The 20000-nt window shown below is 35.9% G+C and overlaps 1 non-coding gene across 1 annotated transcript; it reads right to left on the reverse strand.

Moving 5' to 3' along the window:
- Positions 1-3673: 3673 nt before the first annotated feature.
- LOC141681157 (small nucleolar RNA R71) lies at positions 3674-3780 on the reverse strand. The gene has a single exon (XR_012558599.1). It is a non-coding gene; the product is annotated as a small nucleolar RNA R71 (small nucleolar RNA).
- Positions 3781-20000: the final 16220 nt, after the last annotated feature.

Below are 20000 nucleotides of genomic sequence, written 5' to 3' on the forward strand. Positions count from 1 at the left end.
TTAGTATAAAACTAGTTTAAATCTCGTGCGATGCACGGGTACTTGTTAATATTTAAAAAAATTATTTATCCCGCCATTTTATTATTTTAAAATATTTAAATAAATATATAATAATTATAAATTTGTAATAAAAATTATAGGATAACCTATGGTTGTAGTTGAGGAGGATAATTATGTTATATCTAGTAGTTTAACAATTTAGTAGTTTAGCGGATATATAACACTACTTATTTATTTTTTTAATAATAGGATAAGTTATGATTGTAGTTTGGTACCATAAGTAGACTATGTGAGTAGTAGTTTAATAATTTAGTAGTTTAGCAGATATATAATACTATTTATTTATTTATTTTAATAACCAAAATTGGAGGATAACCGTTGAATCAAATTATATCTCATTCCAGTTATTATAGTATAGTATAGATTGACCTAGGGCTATCAAACGGATAATTCAGATACAAATATGCTTATATCCATATCTCTATCCGCAATCGTCAGATTCGAATACGGATAATATCCGCTTTATTTCGGATACGGATATTATCCTCTTTTTCTCGGATACGATGCGGATATTTCGGACGGATATCAGATTTTTTAAATTTTTTGATGGCATTATCGTATTAACGATGATTTTAGAATATTTTTTACGATTAAACTCAAATGATATATTTATATATGTATAAAGTGTTATTCCCTAACAATCTAAAAACAGAATTACAGAATGGAGGTTGAATGGAATTCTGGTTTATTTTAGAAATTTAAAATCTCTTTTGAATATATATAGTTGTGAATGAATATACAGTAGCGCGATTTAAAAGAATTTAAGTATTCAAACACAAAGTAATTAAACAAGACAGTTTAAAAACTTTCTGGTGGATTGAACTTTCCACCAGAGATATATAGATTCGAGAACTCTGCGATGTAAGAATGCACACAGCTGCTTACAAGTGTTTTACAAATATGAACAGAGAGAATTTCTAACAGATGTAGCTTTATCTATTTCTCTATTCAACTTCTGTTGATCACTCGTTTGATCAATCGATAAACCTTGCGACGCTTGGTTTATATACCACCAAGTTACATGTAAATAAGACAAACAGTAAAATCAAGAATCTAGGTCTATTCGCATGTTGCTTCATTTCTCTATCCAGCATTTTTGAATATCTTCAGTTAAGCATGGAAATGGAAATGTTCTTTTGTTCTCTAAAACTTGCAAACAGGATGCCAAATTCCTTTTGTATACAATCAACCCATGTGATTGTCAAGTCGCTTTCAACTGCTATTTGAATCTGTTATCCGTTGAGACTTCAGCATTATCCGTTAATACTTTACTTGAGTTATCCGTTAAATCTCTGATGAATTATCCGTTTAAAGTGTCTTGAGTCATCTGTTGAAGCTTTAAGTTTATCCGTTGATGATGAATTCTTTAGCAGTTGACACCCATTCACTTATACAAAATTACAAGGCATCTTCTTTTTATAATTAGCCAACCTATCTTTTATATCTTTCAAGTAGTCAATATGACTTAAAATTCACTACAACTTTTAAGCTTCTAAGCTACTTGTTGCATACAGAAATGTGCTACAAACTTGTTTAATACAAGCTACTGATAAGTGGCATTTATAACCACTTAGAATACTTTGTAAAAGCTCGAATTGGTATTTTGTACTCAAGTTATTTGTGTTTTTGATGTGTTTTTGTAGTGTTTTGCATTTTAGGGCATAATCGAAAGGAGGATTGGATTTTACATGTTTTATGCTTAGAAGAGTGTTAGGATGGAGCCTAGGTTGATTGCGCGAAAGAAACCAGAAATTGAAGTCAAGAAGAAAAAAAAAGTTTTTCCAGAAGCTCAGGGCGGCCGCGCTCACTTAACAGAAACCCAGGGCGGTCACGCCTAGTCTTCAGGGCGGTCGCGCTAGGTCAATTTTTCAGATTCCTGATTCTATTGGAAGACTAATTTGTTGGACTTCTGATTGGATGGGCTGGTATTTAAAGACTCTTAAAAGATGTTTTTCATAACGGAGAGCAAGGAGAGAGCAGGAAGAAGACCTAATAGCACAAATTCGATGAAGGAGAAGAAGATCTAGTTTTTACTTGTGATTCTTTACTTAAGTTTTAATCTTAGATGCTTGTTTTCTTTATTGTTTGAACCTAATACTCTTGTTAACGTACTTTGTTATATTTATTCAGTTATTTCAGACCTAGTTTATTTTAGTTTATTTATCATGCTTTCATTGGAACCTATGGTGACGATGAGTTCGGTTATGAACTAATCGTTATCGTGGGGTTCTAGCGGATTTACTTATGGATTTCTATAGTTAATTATTTCGATACCTAAGTGTGTGGTGCTTGTATGATATCCTAGTATTGGTTGTACTTATTCGTCTTATGTGCGTCGCGAACATATAAGATAGTGTGTTATTCTCTATTGAAGCGACAGTGAATACAGAGGTTTAGAACTTGTCATGCTAGCATAGGTTCATGTATAATTGTTATGCATGATTCGTAGGTAAGTTTAACCATCTTACTTGCCCTATGTAATTACGATAGATAACTTGCATATTAAACCTTTATGTTATCAAATTCTATAGACATATAGGGTCTCAACATAATTGGTGTCTATTCAGCTTTAATCTCTTTTGTGGATGTCTGGTAGTAGGGTATTCGTACAACGAAAGTTGGCGTTTACTAGTTTCGTGTCATCTGATTAGTTGTCATCACCATTGCATGCTAAGATTAAGAACAATGGCTTTGAATGAAGTATTTAATGAAGTTAAAGTCCCATGTTTGTCTCATATAGTTAATTCAATCACTTTCAATCTCTTAGTTAATTGTATGTTAGTTTAATCTTAGTGATAATCATCTCAACTTGTTATTGTCTTAACATTGAACGATAGCCGTATCATTGTTGCATAAGTGCATAAATTGAATTTAACCTAAACCAATCTTTGTGGGAATGAATCTGATTGATATCTTATACTACTTGCGAACGCGTATACTTGCGTGTAATTTTAGCGCGTATTTTCGTCCTAACAAGTTTTTGGCGCCACTGTCGGGGAATTCAGTGTTAATTTTTAGTTTATGTGCTTGACATTAGTGGTTGTTAAAGTTCACTGACTCGGATATTTTACTTACTTGTTTGCTTGTTTGTGTTTCAGGTACTCTAGAGAGCGTTTATGCTAACGTGTTCTTGATCTCGCAAGAGAACACTGGATAAAGAGGAGGAAGAAGTTGAAGAGGTTTTTAAAGAAGTTGAAAAAGTTGAAGAAGAATCTATCGTTGCAATGGGAGAACCAGTAGCGAATTCGAAAGCTTTGCTGGATTATTCTCAACCAGAGATCAATGACATTCGGTCTAACATTGTCAGACCAGCCATCGCGGCTAATACTTTTGAAATCAAGGCTAGCACGATTCAGATGGTGCAGAATTCAGTCCAGTTTGGGGGTTCTCCAACGGAAGATCCCAACATGCATATTAGAGATTTAATCGAGATTTGTGACACTTTCAAATTCAACAATTTTTTGAAGATGTTGTCGAGCTGAGGCTTTTCCCATTCTCTCTGAGGGATAAAGCTAAGTGTTGGTTGCATTCTCTACCATCAGGCTCTATTACTACTTGGGAAGATCTTGCTTAAAAGTTTCTTACTAAATTCTTCCCTATGGCAAAGACAGCTGCAATCAGAAACACTCTTACTCAATTTGCGCAACAATCGGGAGAGTCTTTATGTGAAGATTGGGAGCGTTATAAGGAGATGCTTAGGAAGTGTCCTCATCATGGGATGCCTGACTGGATGATTATTAACTATTTTTATAATGGCTTGGGAGAACAGTCTAGAACCATGTTTGATGCAGCATCAGGTGGAGCCTAATGGGCTAAGAGCTACGATGAAGCTTATGAGTTGATTGAACTGATGGCTGCTAATGAATATCAGAACCCTTCTCAGAGACTACCTCAAGGCAAGGTAGTAGGAATTCTGGATGTGGATGTAGCTACTGATATAGCTGCTCAGCTTAAGGCTTTAACGATGAAGGTGGATTCTTTGGCTAATTATGGGGTTAATCAGATTACAAGTGTCTGTGAGCTTTGTGTTGGTGCGCATGAGTCAAAGCAGTGTGCTATATCTAGTGAATTAGCTTAGTTCGTGAGCAACTTTCAGAGGTCGTAGCAACCAGTTCCAGCCACTTATCATCCCAACAACCGCAATCATCCTAACTTCAGCTGGAGCAACAATAAGAATGCGGTGCAACACCCTTATCAGCAGTATGCAGCAAAGCAATTCAATCCTCCTAGTTTTCAACAACCGCAATATGTACCAAGACAACAACTCCAACTTCAACAACTACCGCATTGGAGTACAAGTCAATCTAATAAAAAATTTAAATTGGAGGAGTTGAGGCTCATGTGCAAGAGCCAAGCGTTATCTATTAAGACCTTGGAAAATCAAATTGGGCAGATTTCCAATGCCTTGCTGAATCGACAACCTGGTACACTCCCTAGTGACACAGAAGTTCCAGGCAAGAGAGAAGCAAAGGAGTAGGTCAAGGCAATTACATTGAGGTCCGGGAAGGTTGCAAACCCCGAAAAATCTCAAGTTCCAGAATCTGAAGTTGTGCTTGAAGAAGATGTGCATAAGGAAGCAGAAGTGGAAACAAGGAAGAAAATTATAGAACACACTCCTCCTAAGGGTAATACAGGGGAGTAACAGGTCTACCCTCCAGCTCCTTTTGCTAAGAGGTTGCAGAAGCAAAAGTTGGATATACAATTTGCTAAGTTTCTGGAGGTGTTCAAGAAATTTCATATCAACATACCTTTCACTAAAGCTCTTGAACAGATTCCTAGCTATGTGAAGTTTATGAAAGGTATTCTCTCTCGGAAAGTGAAGCTCGATGACTTAGAGACCGTTGCTCTTACGGAGGAATGCAGTGCTGTGCTGCAACAGAAGTTACCTCTAAAGCTTAAAGATCCTGGAAGCTTACACTATTCCTTGTACCATCGGAAACTTGTCGTTCGACAAGTGTTTGTGTGCTTTGGGAGCTAGCATCAATCTGATGCCTTTGTCTATCTTCAAGAAGTTGGGTTTACCTGATCCAAAGCCTACATATATGTCCTTGCAGTTGGTCGATCATTCTATTACATATCCACGATGCATTGTGGATGATGTCTTGGTCAAGGTGGAAAAACTCATCTTTCTTGCTGACTTTGTAATTCTTGATTTCGAGGAGGATAAAAAGATTCCCATAATCTTGGGAAGACCATTCTTGGCTACTGGTCGAACCTTGATTAATGTGCAGAAGAGTGAGCTCAATATGCAAGTACTGAATCAGGATGTGACCTTTAATATTTTCAATGCCATGAGATTCCCTACTGATAAAGAGGAGTGCTTAAAGGTGGAATTGGTCGGGTCTGTCGATACTTCAGAACTTGATCAAATGCTAAGGTCTGACGCCTTAGAGAAAGCCTTGATGGGGAATTCGAACAGTAAAGATGATGAAGGTGATGAGTAGTTGCAGTATTTGAATGCTTCTCCTTGCAAGCGAAGGCTGGATATGCCTTTTGAATCTCTTGGATTGTCAGAACTCAAAAATTCTGAGGGGCGTATCAAGCCATCTATTGAGGAAGCTCCTACACTCGAGCTTAAACCTTTGCCTGAACACTTGAGGTATGCGTTTTTAGGTGATGCATCTACTTTGCTTGTTATTATTATATCTGACCTTTCAGGTAGTGATGAGGAAAAGCTCTTGAAAATTTTGAGAGAGTTCAAGTCGAAAATTGGATGGACTATTGCAGATATCAAGGGAATCAGCCCTTCTTAATGCATGCATAAAATTCTTCTAGAGGAAGGAAGCAAGCCGACTATTGAGCAACAAAGAAGGCTAAATCCGATCATGAAGGAGGTTGTGAAGAAGGAAATTCTTAAGTGGCTAGACGCAGGCATCATTTATCCTATTTCTGACAGTTCTGGGTAAGCCCAGTTCAGTGTGTACCGAAGAAAGGAGGCATCACCGTTGTTGCTAATGAAAAGAATGAGCTTATTCCTACTCGAACAGTCACGGAGTGGAGAGTTTGCATGGATTACAGGAAGTTGAACAAGGCCATGAGGAAAGATAACTTCCTTCTTCCTTTTATTGATCAGATGCTTGATAGGTTGGCTGGGCATGAGTACTACTGTCTTCTGGATGGCTATTCGGGTTATAATCGAATTTGCATCACTTCAGAAGATCAATAAAAGACTACCTTCACTTGTCCATTTGGTATGTTTGCCTTTAAAAGAGTTTCTTTTGGGCTATGTGGTGCACCAGCCACATTTCAGAGATGCATGATGGCTATCTTCTCTGACATGATTGGTCATATTATGGAGGTATTCATGGACGATTTTTCTGTGCTCAGGGATTCTTTCGACGAGTGCTTGCAAAATCTTGGCGCAGTTCTTAAAAGGTGTGTTGAGACCAACCTGGTTCTCAACTAGGAGAAATGTCACTCTATGGTGCAACATGGCATCATTCTTGGGCACAAGGTCTCTAGTAAAGGTCTTGAGGTGGACAAAGCCAAGGTGGGGGTCATTGAAAACCTTCATCCACCAATTTCTGTTAAGGGAATCAGCAGTTTTCTTAGTCATGCGGGCTTCTATCGGCGTTCATCAAGGATTTCTCTAAAATCTCTAAACCATTGTGCAATATATTAGAGAAAAATGTCCCTTTCAAGTTTGATGATGAGTGTCTAGCTGCTTTTGATAGCTTAAAGAAGAGCTTGATCACGGCACCTGTCATAACTGCACCTGATTGGAATGAGCCTTTTGAAATGATGTGTGATGCAAGTGACTGTGCAGTTGGAGCTGTTCTTGGGCAACGGAAGAATAATATGTTAGGTCACATAACACGGTAGAAGGGGGTTGAATACAGTGTTTCTACAATCAAATCAATTTCGAACACAAGTAACAGTAAACAGATATATTCAATAAGATAAACTCTGTTATAATGAAACTGTTCTCTCTCAGTGATGAACAAATATCACTAAGAGCTGCTAGGTTACAATGTATAATCTTCTCGATAATGATAACACATATAGTGTAAACCCAAAGTCTGTGTTTATATAGTACACAGTTACAAGATAACTTCTAATTGATATGGAATATAATTATGTCTCCTAAAATATATCAGTCAGATATCTTCTCAAGTCTTCCAGTCTTCTAACTCTTTCCATGCATATCTTCTTTTGTTTAAGTCACGGTCTTCTACTGTAAATCAGCTTCCTTCCTTAACTGTAAGTCCTCCAGCACTTAAGTTCTAATATGAACTTAAGTTCTGATATTAAGTTCTGACTTCCAGTAAGTCCTAATTCCAGTAAGTCCTGATATGTCCTGTTTATTCAGATCTGAAAACTAAACATGAATCATATTAGACATGACATCTCAAATATATCTAACAATCTCCCCCAACTTGTAAATTATGCAAAATATACAAGTTAATAGATTTGATAATGTCAAAAACATTTAATTACAAATGTAATAATAGTTTAACTAGATAACTAACTACAACTTACAGTCCTTGTAGCTTTTACCAATCTCACTGAGTCAATCTGAATCCATGATGATTCTTGACAAAGTTTGATATCAGCTTTTCTTCTTTAATCTTCAGGACTTGAGAGAATATAGTCTTGACTTGATTCATCTCTTCATTCTGACTTCCAATCTGATAGATTACAGTCCTTAAAGCAGAGATATGGTTTCTTTCTAAACCATCATTCAGTCTTATTATCCTAGGATGAGAAGAATCTTCATTATAGCACAAACATTTCTCTTTCAGTATCATTTCAAGCTTAGAAGAATCCTTCTTCATTGGAGTTTTGCTTCCATCATTTTCAACAATATTTGGAATGAATTCTGTAACTCTTGAACCAGAAATTCTTGCTTTATCTCTGATGGTCTTCAATATGAAGTTTGACCATCTCCTGGTAATATTACACTTTACCTCTAAAAGGTAATGAAAGAATTGAAGTTTTTTTAATGATTTGTTCAGCACATCTGATTCTGACATTTGATATGTCTTTCCATCTTCAAGAAATAGAATCATATTTTCCTTAACATTGTGCTTGTCATGGGCATCCAGTACCACTTGAACAGAGTTAACCTTATCAAGATGTTTTTGTGTAACATCTTCAAGCGGTCTGTTAGTCAATAAAAATGGATCTCTAGTAGCAACTTCAACTCCTGTTTTGATCTTAGCTTCATCAGAACCTAGTCCAGCCCTGTCTCTTGGTTCTCTAGCATTTAACCCAATAGTCATGAATGTAGACAGCAATTGGCTTTTCTTTGGATCTGATGGTTTGACATTTTTCCACAGAAGTTTCTTTTTATCAGCTACTTCTATTTTGTCTAAATCAACTTGAGCACTGTCAGAGGTTCACTTGATGACTTTATCAGAACTTGCTGTTTCAGTTATAGCTTGTTGTTCTTTACTCTGAACAACCTGAGCCTTGTCAGAGGTTATCTTTGATTCTTCAGAAATGTTCTTTCTTTTCAGAGTTTGAGCATCTTTTTCTTCAGCAAGATCATCATCAGTAACTTGAACCATTTTGCACATTGGCTTTATCAGAATTTGAGGAATTTTCATCTTCAGTGGCTTGGTTGGTTAATCAACTTTTCCTTTCCCTTTATCTTTGGGATCAATCTCAGATTGTGATCTTGTTTTGGGCTTTGATGCCTCAGTATGTGACTTCTCCTTGATCACAATGCCTTTTTCCTTAGGCCTTGGATGTTTCTTTGCAACAGAAGCTTTTGGCTTTAGATTTTTCTTTTCAGCTTTAAATTTAGCTTCTTCCTCCTTGAGATTTTCTAAATCCATTCCTGGATTATGCTTCAGAAATAATCTTCTAGCAATTTCCTCATCAAGTGTCTAAATCTTGGGATCCTTATAGTAGACTGTTGTCTGCTTCCCCTTGAGCTTCAGAGTTTGCATGAACTTTTGAGAATCTTAACTTCCACCTTGTATCAGAACATCAGGCTTTGTCAGACTTTGCTGCTCATCAGAACTTGATATCAGATTTTGAGTTTGAGTACTTGCTATCGTATTCTGAGTTTGAGTACCTGCTATCAGATTTTGAGTTTGAGCAGCTTCAGAACTTGTCTTCTTTTGAGTAGAAGATTTACATGCATCAGTACTTAGTTTCCTTGAAGAAACTTTGTTGCTCTGCTCTTTTCCCTGAACTTGACCTTTACCCTTTCTAGGGTTTTCCTGGTCATCAGTTTCATCATCAGTCTACTTCAGTAATTGATCATTTGAGCATTTGGACTTAACTATCTTCTCCCCCTTTTTGGCATCATCTGATAGTAGGAGTGAGAGAAGAAGTTCAAATGAAGATTGGATCTCATCCAATTGAGCCTGTTGAGAAGCTTGATTAGCCAGGACCTCAGAAATTTAGGCCTGTTGCTTCTCTTGAATTTTCTCAATTACTTCTACCTTTTCAGAAATAGGTCTGATAAATCTCTTTTTGTCAAGGTTGGTCTCTATATCTAGCTTTACAGCCTTTTCTAGAAGCTTATCAACCTTTTCTTGAGTAGCATAGTGTAGACCTTGAAGATTTTTGGTAGACAGAGCTGTGACTTTGAGTTGTGTCTTGAAATCGCAATTTTTGAGCAACTCATCAGCTTTTCCAAGATGATCTGTCAGTACTTTGGAGCTTAGAATGAAGTCAGTTTCAATCCACTTCTTGGTCCACTCCACACCTCTGTGAGTATCTTCCCAAGGAATAGGAGCAGCTTGCTCAACAAACTTCTTAACCAATGCTTCCTTTCCCAGAATGGGAGCTGGAGTATCAACAGAAACACTGTCTTCAGAACTTGAAGAAGATTCATTATGTTCAGACAACACTAGAGTGTGTGATGCAACTGGAGATTCAGCAACAACTTCACCTAAATTCTAAGCATCATAATTTATCTCTAGATTTGGTGTAGATGGTGTAGATGGTATCTCAGCATCAACATTTAAGATAGGAGAATGAGTTGGAGATTGATGAGCTTCTGTTGGTGGAGCTTCCAGATAAAGAACATTGGGTATATTCAGATTGTGAATATCTATTTCAGAATTTGTAGCTTGTTCTTCAGCATTATCTGTAGCTTCAATAGGAGAGACAAGAGGTGTTACCACTGTATCAGGAACAGTGTCTTGGTCTTTAGCTGTAGGTGGCAGAGATTCAATGATAATTGGCTCTTTTGAGATCAGAGATTCCTGATCTCCTTCCTCAGCTTCTTCAGTATCTTCTGATGGAGACTTAGCATTATACCTCTTTGCCCTCATTTTCTTCAATCTCCTTGCCAATGAAGGAGTTGCTTTATCATCAGAACTAGTAGTTCTTTTCCTCTTCAAGGTATCAGAACCTTCAGCTGTAGTTGCTTTCTGAGAATCCACAGTCTCAGCTTCAACTGTCATAGGTTCTGATGCATGAACATGTGCTTCCTCTTCACTATCAGATTCATCCCTGAGAATCATTTTCCTTCTCTTTTGTGAAGGCTGAGGAACAGACTTTGTCCTCTTTGGCCTGGAAGGTGAAGGTCTGATGGTATGTAGATGATTGAGGTTGAGATGATTGTGTTGGTTTGAAATATGTCCTGATGGTAGGTTGTGGTTGTGGTTGAGAAGTGGTTGGTTGTGTAGTGGTTGGAGGTTCTGATGGAGGTTGGAATGGTTGGACATTAGGATATAAGGCAGTGTATGTGTTTGGAACAGAATTTACCAAAAACTGTTTGACTGATATGGGAATTTGGAGGGGTCTCAAAACAGTTTTCTTATTATCAGCAGATAATAAGTCAGTAAAATCTCTCTTAGCTAGATTAAATGGTTCAATTAACTCACTAGATAATTGAGGTGCATCAGAATAACAAGAACTATAAATAAGCTGACAGAATCTAGCAAAATATACAGTATTTCTATCTTCTGACATCCTATCCCTAATGAAGCCTAAAACAACCTTTGCATAATCAAAATGAGTTTGATTTATGAGAGCATACACGATTTGTTGACTGAGAATTGAGATTGCATCAAAATTATAACACTTATTTGCAAAAGTCCGGGTGATGCAGTCGAAGAAGAAACTTCATTCCCTCCTTATGTGGGGTCTCTTCAATTGTCCCAGCTTCGCCAGAGTTTTCTCATAGCCCAGATTGGCCATTAGCTGTTGAAGAACTAGTTCTTCAACTGTTGAATATGTGCAGTTTTCTGGCAGATGGAGTGATAGTCGAACTGTGGCCAAAGTCACCATATGGGCATCCTCCTATGTAGCAAAGACAATACTTGGGGACCCATTGGCACCACTATCATCATACATGCATGACCTCCAGAACTCCAGCACTTGAGTTCCTGAGGATGTGTCTGGTTGGGTCAGTGCATAACCTATCTTGTCCTCAGAATTTATGCATATGACAGTTAACTATTTACCAGAAATAACTTGATCACCACAGTAATTTTCATCATTCATATGGAGTGAGAGTGTGTGCATTAGCAGAATATCAGATAAAGATTAAAGTCTGATAAACTTCGGTACATCTTAGAAATAAGGCATAACTAAGAAAAGTGCTTAAAATCTGTCATTAATAATGAAGTCTACTATAGGATAAATTTGTGCATGAGTCCACCTCAACTGTTTGTGCTCATTTTAAGCATCTTTTGGAATTCCTTTTTACAGTGACTTCTCAGTGTAAGTGAGTCAAAACTGCTTATCAGAATTTATGCTATTATTAGAGTATTTCTCCAGTAATCAGAGAATATAAAAAATCACCAAGAAAAATTTATTTGCTTTTCTAATGCATATTACTTAATACCAGCAATGCACTTGGGTCTTCCCTTCCACATATTTACTCTAGATCTCAAAGGAGTACCTGACTTTAAATTTTCTTTTCTTTTCTTTTCTTCAGATTAATGAGGCTTATCAGCATTCAGTTCATCCTTAAGATTTACTGACATCAGAATTTGACAGATATGAAGCAAGAATCTAGTTTGTGACTTAGTAATAAGATACACAAAGTAAATTTGACTAAGCTCAAAATCAGAATGTGCTTGTGTTAATGAGTTTCCACATAAACAACTAATTCAGACATGGGATTTCTAGTATGTTAAAGACTACTAGGTTAGCATTTAGCACATGTATCCTCATTGGATTGAATAGTCACAGAACATTCAAATCACTATCAGAGTATATAGATCCACATCAGATAACAATCAACATTTAATGTATTTTAATTTAAGCACATATTATATGAATATAAAATAATCTGTAAACACTGATCATAAAGTCTGATGTATGAGAACAAAAACTAAATAGATTTAGAGAAAGAACCTGAAATCATTCCAGGTTCATTTACCAGCCTTGTAAAAGTAGCTTCACATAGTGGTTTTCTGAAGATATCTGCTAGTTTTTGATCTGTTGGAACAAAATGCAATTCCACTGTACCTTCCATCACATGTTCCCTTATGAAATGGTACCTAATGCTGATGTGCTTTGTCATTGAGTGTTGAACTAGATTACCTGTCATAGCAATAACACTTTGATTATCACAGTAAATAGGTATTTTAGAAAATTCTAACCCATAATCCATTAATTGATTCTTCATCCAAAGAATCTGTGCACAACAGCTTCCTACAACAATATATTCTGCTTCTGCAGTTGATGTAGAAATTGATTTATGTTTCTTGCTAAACCAATAAACTAATTTACCTCCAAGAAATTGGCACCTTCCACTTGTGCTTTTCCTGTCTATTTTGCATCCTGCAAAATCTGCATCTGAGTAACCTATTAGCTTAAAATCTGATTCTCTAGGATACCACAATCCTAGATCAGCTGTACCATTGAGGTAGTTGAAAATTCTTTTCACAGCTATTAGATGAGGTTCTCTTGGATCAGCCTGAAATCTTGCATAAAGATAGGTAGCATACATGATATCAGGTCTACTAGCAGTTAAATAGAGTAAAAGGCCAATCATACCTCTGTAGTTAGTAATATCTACTGATGAACCAGTATCTTTATCTAACTTGGTTGCAGTGGCCATGAGAGTGGATGTAGTTGAACAATCTTGCATTCCAAATTTTTTGAGTAAATTTCTGGTGTACTTGGATTGACAGATAAAAGTACCTTTATTATTTTGCTTGACTTGAAGTCCTAGAAAATAACTAAGTTCTCCCATCATACTCATTTGATATCTTGACTGCATTAGCTTTGCAAACCTTTCACAGAGCTTGGCATTTGTAGAACCAAATATGATATCATCAACATATATCTATACCAAAAGTAAGTCCTTTCCATGGTTGAGGTAGAACAGTGTTTTATCAATTGTTCCTCTGTGAAATCCACTTTCCAGAAAGAATTGAGCTAAAGTCTCATACCATGCTCTAGGAGCTTGCTTAAGGCCATAAAGTGCTTTGTCAAGCCTGTAGACATGATTTGGAAATTTTGAATCTACAAAGCCTGGAGGTTGTTCCACATAAACCTCTTCTTCCAATTCTCGATTGAGAAAAGCACTTTTCACATCCATTTGAAAGACTTTAAACTTTTTGTGAGCAGTATAAGCCAAAAAGATTCTTATGGCTTCCAATCTATCAACTGGTGCAAATGTTTCATCATAATCAATACCCTCCTGTTGAGAGTAGCCTTGAGCAACCAGCCTTGCTTTGTTCCTTATAATTATGCCATCACTGTCAGTTTTGTTTCTGAACACTCACTTTGTGCCAACAACTGATCTGTTCTTTGGTCTTGGCACTAGGGTCCAGATTTTATTTCTTTCAAATTCATTTAACTCTTCCTGCATTTCTTGCACCCAATCAATATCTTGAAGAGCTTCTTCCACTTTCTTTGGTTCAGTCTGAGATAGAAAAGAATGATAGAGACATTCATTTGATGTTGCAGTTCTAGTTCTGACACCTGCTTCAGGATCTCCAATTATTAAGGTAGGTGTATGTGATTTGGTCCACTTCCTTGTAGATGGAAGTTGATTTCTAGAACTAGATCCTCCCCCATGATCCATGCTATCTCCATCAGCATTTTCTGATGCTCCCCCTGTAGTTATGCTCTCTGAAACTTCAGAATTAGAGTTGGTTCCTTCAGGATTTGAAGAATCAGAGTTTTTAGAATAATCAGTATTTAGCTCATCAAAACTTGATGAATCAGAACTTGAAGAGCCAGTGACAGTTCTGATGCTTCTTGAGATTCTTAAGTTGCGGTAGGATCTTCAGCTTGCTCCCCCTGGACAGGTGCATTTTTCTTTGGAGTTGTTACCACAGTTTCAATGACATGAAAACTTAACCCGTCAGAACTTACAGGATCAGATCTTAAGTCATCAGAATTTACAGAATCAGAATTTAAATCTTCATTTTCAAATCTCGGCTGATCATGATCATTGAAATCTTCAAGTCTAGTAATATTCTTATCATCAAAAGATACATTGGTAGATTCCATGACAACCCTTGTTCTTAAATTGTAGACTCTGAAGGCTTTTGAGGAAAGTGGATATCTAACAAAAATTCCTTCATCAGCTTTTAGATCAAATTTTGACAGCTGTTCAGGATGAGTCTTAAGAACAAAACACTTACAACCAAATACATGAAAGAATTTCAGATTTGGCTTCTTTTTCTTCACCATCTCATATGATGTTTTTCCATGCTTGTTTATGAGTGTTGCATTCTGTGTAAAACAAGCAGTCTGCAAAGCTTCAGCCCAAAAGTAGGTTGGCAGCTTTGCTTCATCAAGCATAGTTCATGCTGCTTCAATAAGAGTCCTGTTCTTTTTTTCTACAACTCCATTTTGTTGTGGAGTTCCAGGTGCAGAAAATTACTGTTTGATTCCATGCTCTTTGCAGAACTCTTCCATGATTGAATTCTTGAACTCAGTGTCATTATCACTTCTTATAATTTTGACAAAATCTTTGACTAACTTATCCAGCTATTTGACATGATCAGTTAGAGTAGATGCAGTTTCATTCTTCTTGTGCAAGAAATACACCCAAGTGTACCTTGTGAACTCATCCACTATAACCATAGCATATTTCTTCTTTACAATAGACATGACATTGACTGGACCAAATAGATCAACATGCAGTAGGTGATAAGGCTCAAGAATTGAAGATTCAGTTTTTCTCTTGAAAGAAGATTTACTTTATTTTGCCTTTTGACATGAATCACAAAGGCCATCAGGAGCAAATACTGATTTTGGCAGTCCTCTAACAAGATCTTTCTTTACAAGCTCATTTATGTTGTTGAAATTTAAATGAGAGAGTCTTTTGTGCCAATTCCAGCTTTCTTCAATTGATGTTCTACTCCAGACAGATTGCAGAACCATCAGAACTTGTTGAAAGTCTGGCTTCATAAATGTTACCATGTTAGGTCACACACATTGTAGAAGGGGGTTGAATACAGTGTTTACTACAGTCAAATCGAATATAAGAACTCAAGTAACAGAACACAGATTTTATTCAACACAATAAACTCTGTTACAAAGAACAGTTCTCTCTCAGTAATGAACAAATTATCACGAGAGCTGCTAGGGTTATAAAGAATAATAACTTCGATTAAGATAACACATCTAGTGTAAACCCTATGCCTGTGTTTATATACTACACAGTTACAAGATAATGTTCTAATTGATATGGAATATAATTCTGCTTCCTAAAATATATCAACTAGTTATCTTTTCTTCCAAGTATTCTATTCTTCATAGAATTCCTTCTTCATGCATATTTCTTCTTGTCTTAGTCTCGATCTTCTTTCCTTTCAATCAGGCGCCTGCCTTATCTTAAAGTCTCCTTAAGTCCTGATATTATCTCCTGATAAATATCTCCTGATAACTTAAGTTCTGATATCTTAAGTTCTGACTTCAGTATAAGTACTGATTTCCAGTGAAGTACTGATTTGTCCTGTTAAGTAAGATCTGAAAACTTAAACACAAATTATATTAGCCATGACATCACAAATATATCTAACAATCTCCCCCAACTTGTAAATTAGCATAATATACAAGTTCAACAAATATTTGATGATGTCAAAAATATTAAGTACAAATGCATGAGAATTTGATTAGATAACTACAACTTACAGTCCTTATAGCTTTACCATCCTCAAGGTCTGATAACAGCTTCAGTCTGTAAACACTTCAGAATTTAAGCAGTTGCAGATCTTTGACTTGGCTTCAATTTCTGATCTCTATGATGTCAGGAGTTGTTCTGAGATAGTTTTTGTAATAACCCCAATTTTTGGAATTTTTGAAACCCTTATAAATAGTGCTTTTGCTGATTATGCTGAATAAGAAAACTTTTCATACCACACTATGTAGGGGTTCTTTTATTGATCTTCTGAGATCTTATTAGTACTCTATATGGTATATAAGTGTATGTAAAGATCGTCAGAATCCAAATTCGAACACTTTGATTTTTCCCGAAAATCCACCAGATACCGAAAGAATTGAGTATAAGGTAACAGGATTAAAAGGATTTAAATTCAAGGATTATAAGAGAGGATCATAAAAAGGAATATAATGTATTGAGAAAGGTTAAGGAAACCCAAGTAATAAGATCCCGGGTATGATCCCTCAAACGATAAACGAAAACAAAAGTTAAGCGAACCGTATAACAGATCAGCGGTCATTAGCCAAGTATTTAGAAGCTAATCAAAGAGGTTAGTGAGGATGATGTCATCAAACCAACAAGAAGAGGACAAGTGTGGGATGATGACATAAGGGGATGACATGAGCATGACAAAAAGGGAAGGAAGTGTTGGTTGATTCTAAACCACACAAAATTCACCATGGTTAAAAGTAATTAATCAAAACAAAATCAACCAACCAAGGCAAGCAAAATAAATCACAAAAACACAACTTGACTTCTTTTTTTCTTCTTGAAGCTCTCGGCCTCTTTCTTAAGAAATGGGAAGTCCAAGCTACTCCACTTGCTAATTTACAAGGTAATTATCCTAGCTTCTCCTAGTTAAGTTACATACTTACTAGGAATCTTAGCTTCAAAATCCTTTCCTAGCATTTCCTATAAATCATTCAAGAAGATGGTGAATAGTACTTTCTTGAAATTAATTGTTGTGTTCTTGATTTCTTTGAAAGATCAAGTTTGTAGGAGGTTAGATTAAGGCTTCCATGGGCATTCCAAGGATCTTTCATGGATTTAAAGCTTCAAGGAAGGTATAACTCTTCATTATCTTAGCATTTAGTTGTTTGGTATAAATGATTATGATGATGGAATGAGAGATTAAGTGTAGTAGTTGTTTTGTCATGTTGAGATCTTAGTTGTTAAGTGCTTTTGTTGATTTTGGAGTTAAAGAGTAGCACTAGTTGTTCTTGATGATTCATGGTATGATTTGGGCTTGGTTTAAATGGTTTAAAGTGGTTGATGAGTGATATTGTCATATGGTTGTATGGAGATTGATTGGTGATGGTTTGGTGTTGAATTGGTTTGGTAAAATTTTGGAAAATCGCGTAAACATAGCCGTCGTAATGCCCGATTTACTTTAGACTGTTTTTGTTCTTATCATCAGGACCCGTGAACTCACTGTTAGGTTTTGACCATTGCAATGATTAGATAGTTCATGTTACGAGCTTCGTTTTGATATGTGGTTCGTTTGAATCCGATGTACGGTTTAGGAGAAACGACCGTTTTAAGTAACGGCGCTTCGCGACCGAACCATTACCCTTCGCCTTACTTTGAAACCTTGGTTAAGGACTTTAAATGACTAATTGGGGTATGAAGCAATTATGTTAAGTGGATTAGGCAGTTGGTAAGGTACTCGAGCGACTTAAGTAAATCATTAAGCGCGAAAGCGAACGTTAGAGGTCTAATTGGTTAAAGTCTAGTTTCTTAAGCGACCGGGGATTAATTCCGACTTATGTTGTTGTTCATAGGTTATCGGACCCACTCTAAACTTAAGTCTACCCCGGAGCACTCAGGCAAGTTTTCTACCCGTTATACTGTTGTTGTGATGTATATATGTATATGCATTATCTTGTGATAAGTGCATGATTGTTATTAGCAAATCTTGCGATATATTGGAGCATGTGATATGATATTTATATGCATGCTTGTTTCGTAATCTTGATATCTAATTATTGATTCAATGCTTATAAGTTGCATAATACCTATGCTAGAGATAAGCACTAGTTGCGTATACCCTTAGTATAGGGGACCCAAAGGTGAACACATTGCTAAACTGGGAGTCGATGTTCCCGAGTATAATATATATATATATATAGTTTTCAAAACTATTAATCGAATAAGGTTTATTCGATAACTTTATTTTAATTAATGAATATTAGTTTGAATATTCATTCGAGGACCTATGACTCCGTTTATTTTATTTAATGAATATTATTTTGAATATTCATTCGAGGACCTATGACTCCGTTTATTTTATTTAATGAATATTATTTTGAATAATCATTCGAGGACTTATGACTCCGTTTATTTTATTTAATGAATATTATTTTGAATATTCATTCGAGGACTTATGACTCCGTTTATTTTATTTAATAAATATTATTTTGAATATTCATTCGAGGACTTATGCCTCCGCTTATTTATTAAATAATTTTCTTAATTTTATTAAAGAATAATATTTCGATAATCAAACTTATTTTCAATTATTCAAATAAAGATTATACTTTCGTATAAGTATATCTTGGGTTATTTAATATCCATTTCAAGTATGAGTTTTAAAACTTTTACTTCAATTATTTTTATAAAGATTATTCTTTATGGGAATATTATTTAAATAATAATATTCAGATATTTTCTAATATATCGGGACTGATTTATTTCATTAAATCAGCATTTCTCCAAACATTCTTAAAAATGTTTTCGAATCTTCAAAATGATTTTAAAAGTTAGAGCGGATCCCAAAACTCATTTTTATATTTAAGATCTTCCTTTCAAAGGGGATTTAAATACTCGCTCAAAACCTGAGGGATCCGGCTCTGTGGTGTATTTTATATTCGCAACGTGGTTGCTGTTTTGAGACAACAATTTGATTACATGCCCAATGTTCGGGAAGTAAGTCCATCTGATTGAGTCGGCATAAGCGACAGGCCGGGGTACGGTCTATGAAGGTGTAAGAGGCTGGGTGACAGTCCATCCACGCGTGAGTGGCTGGGTAACGGTCTAGCGCGAGGTCCGAATGCGGCCAGGGTGATGACCGACGAGGAATTCATCCATCTACAGTAGAAAAGGTTAATTATTGGTATCTTTGCCTGATCAGCAAGATATCGGGTTTATGCCAAAATTCTTTTCTTTCCAAAATTCATTGGATATTACAACTCTGTTCATACTTTACATGACAGAGGTTTTCAGGAAATGTATGAGAGATATATATATGGATATATATCGGACTTAATGAAGTATCTAGTAACTTCATTTCATTCAATAATATTTCAAAGATTGAATCTATTCAAATCTTACCTTGTAGCCTCATCTATGTGATGAACTTTTGAAACTGATTATAACTTGAGCGGTGGTAGTTCAAGTAGTATTTGGAAAAGATATAAGTATATTGGAGTATCTTGTAACTTCATTTTTTCAATTTATATCCGGTTAATGATTATCTTATGCATGACAAAGATTTTCACAAAAACGTTGAGACAAGGCTAGATATATGAGATCACCTTGCAACGATATTTTTATACAGTTATAAACTAGAACTCTATGTATATTATGCATAGAAGAGGATTCTAAGATTTTGAAAAGTATATATACTTATATACTGAATATTTTGCGACTTGGTCGCGTTAAAATATCAAACTTGGTTCATTTCTTCTTGACCAAGACTTTCATGAGTACTATGAGAATGCTCATATTTTTTTAATTATTATACATATTATTTCGGTGGCCGTGTTGCTCACCCTTGCTTTCTTCTTTCATCACACAACAACAGATAGACAAGATGAACATGATCAAGCTCCCAATTCGCGAGCGAATAGGAAACGTTCTGCAGTTTCCTGTAGGCGTTGATGCCGTTGTAGCTGAGGTAGGA

This window comes from Apium graveolens, chromosome 8, assembly GCF_009905375.1.
Source record: "Apium graveolens cultivar Ventura chromosome 8, ASM990537v1, whole genome shotgun sequence".
Lineage (NCBI taxonomy): Eukaryota > Viridiplantae > Streptophyta > Magnoliopsida > Apiales > Apiaceae > Apium > Apium graveolens.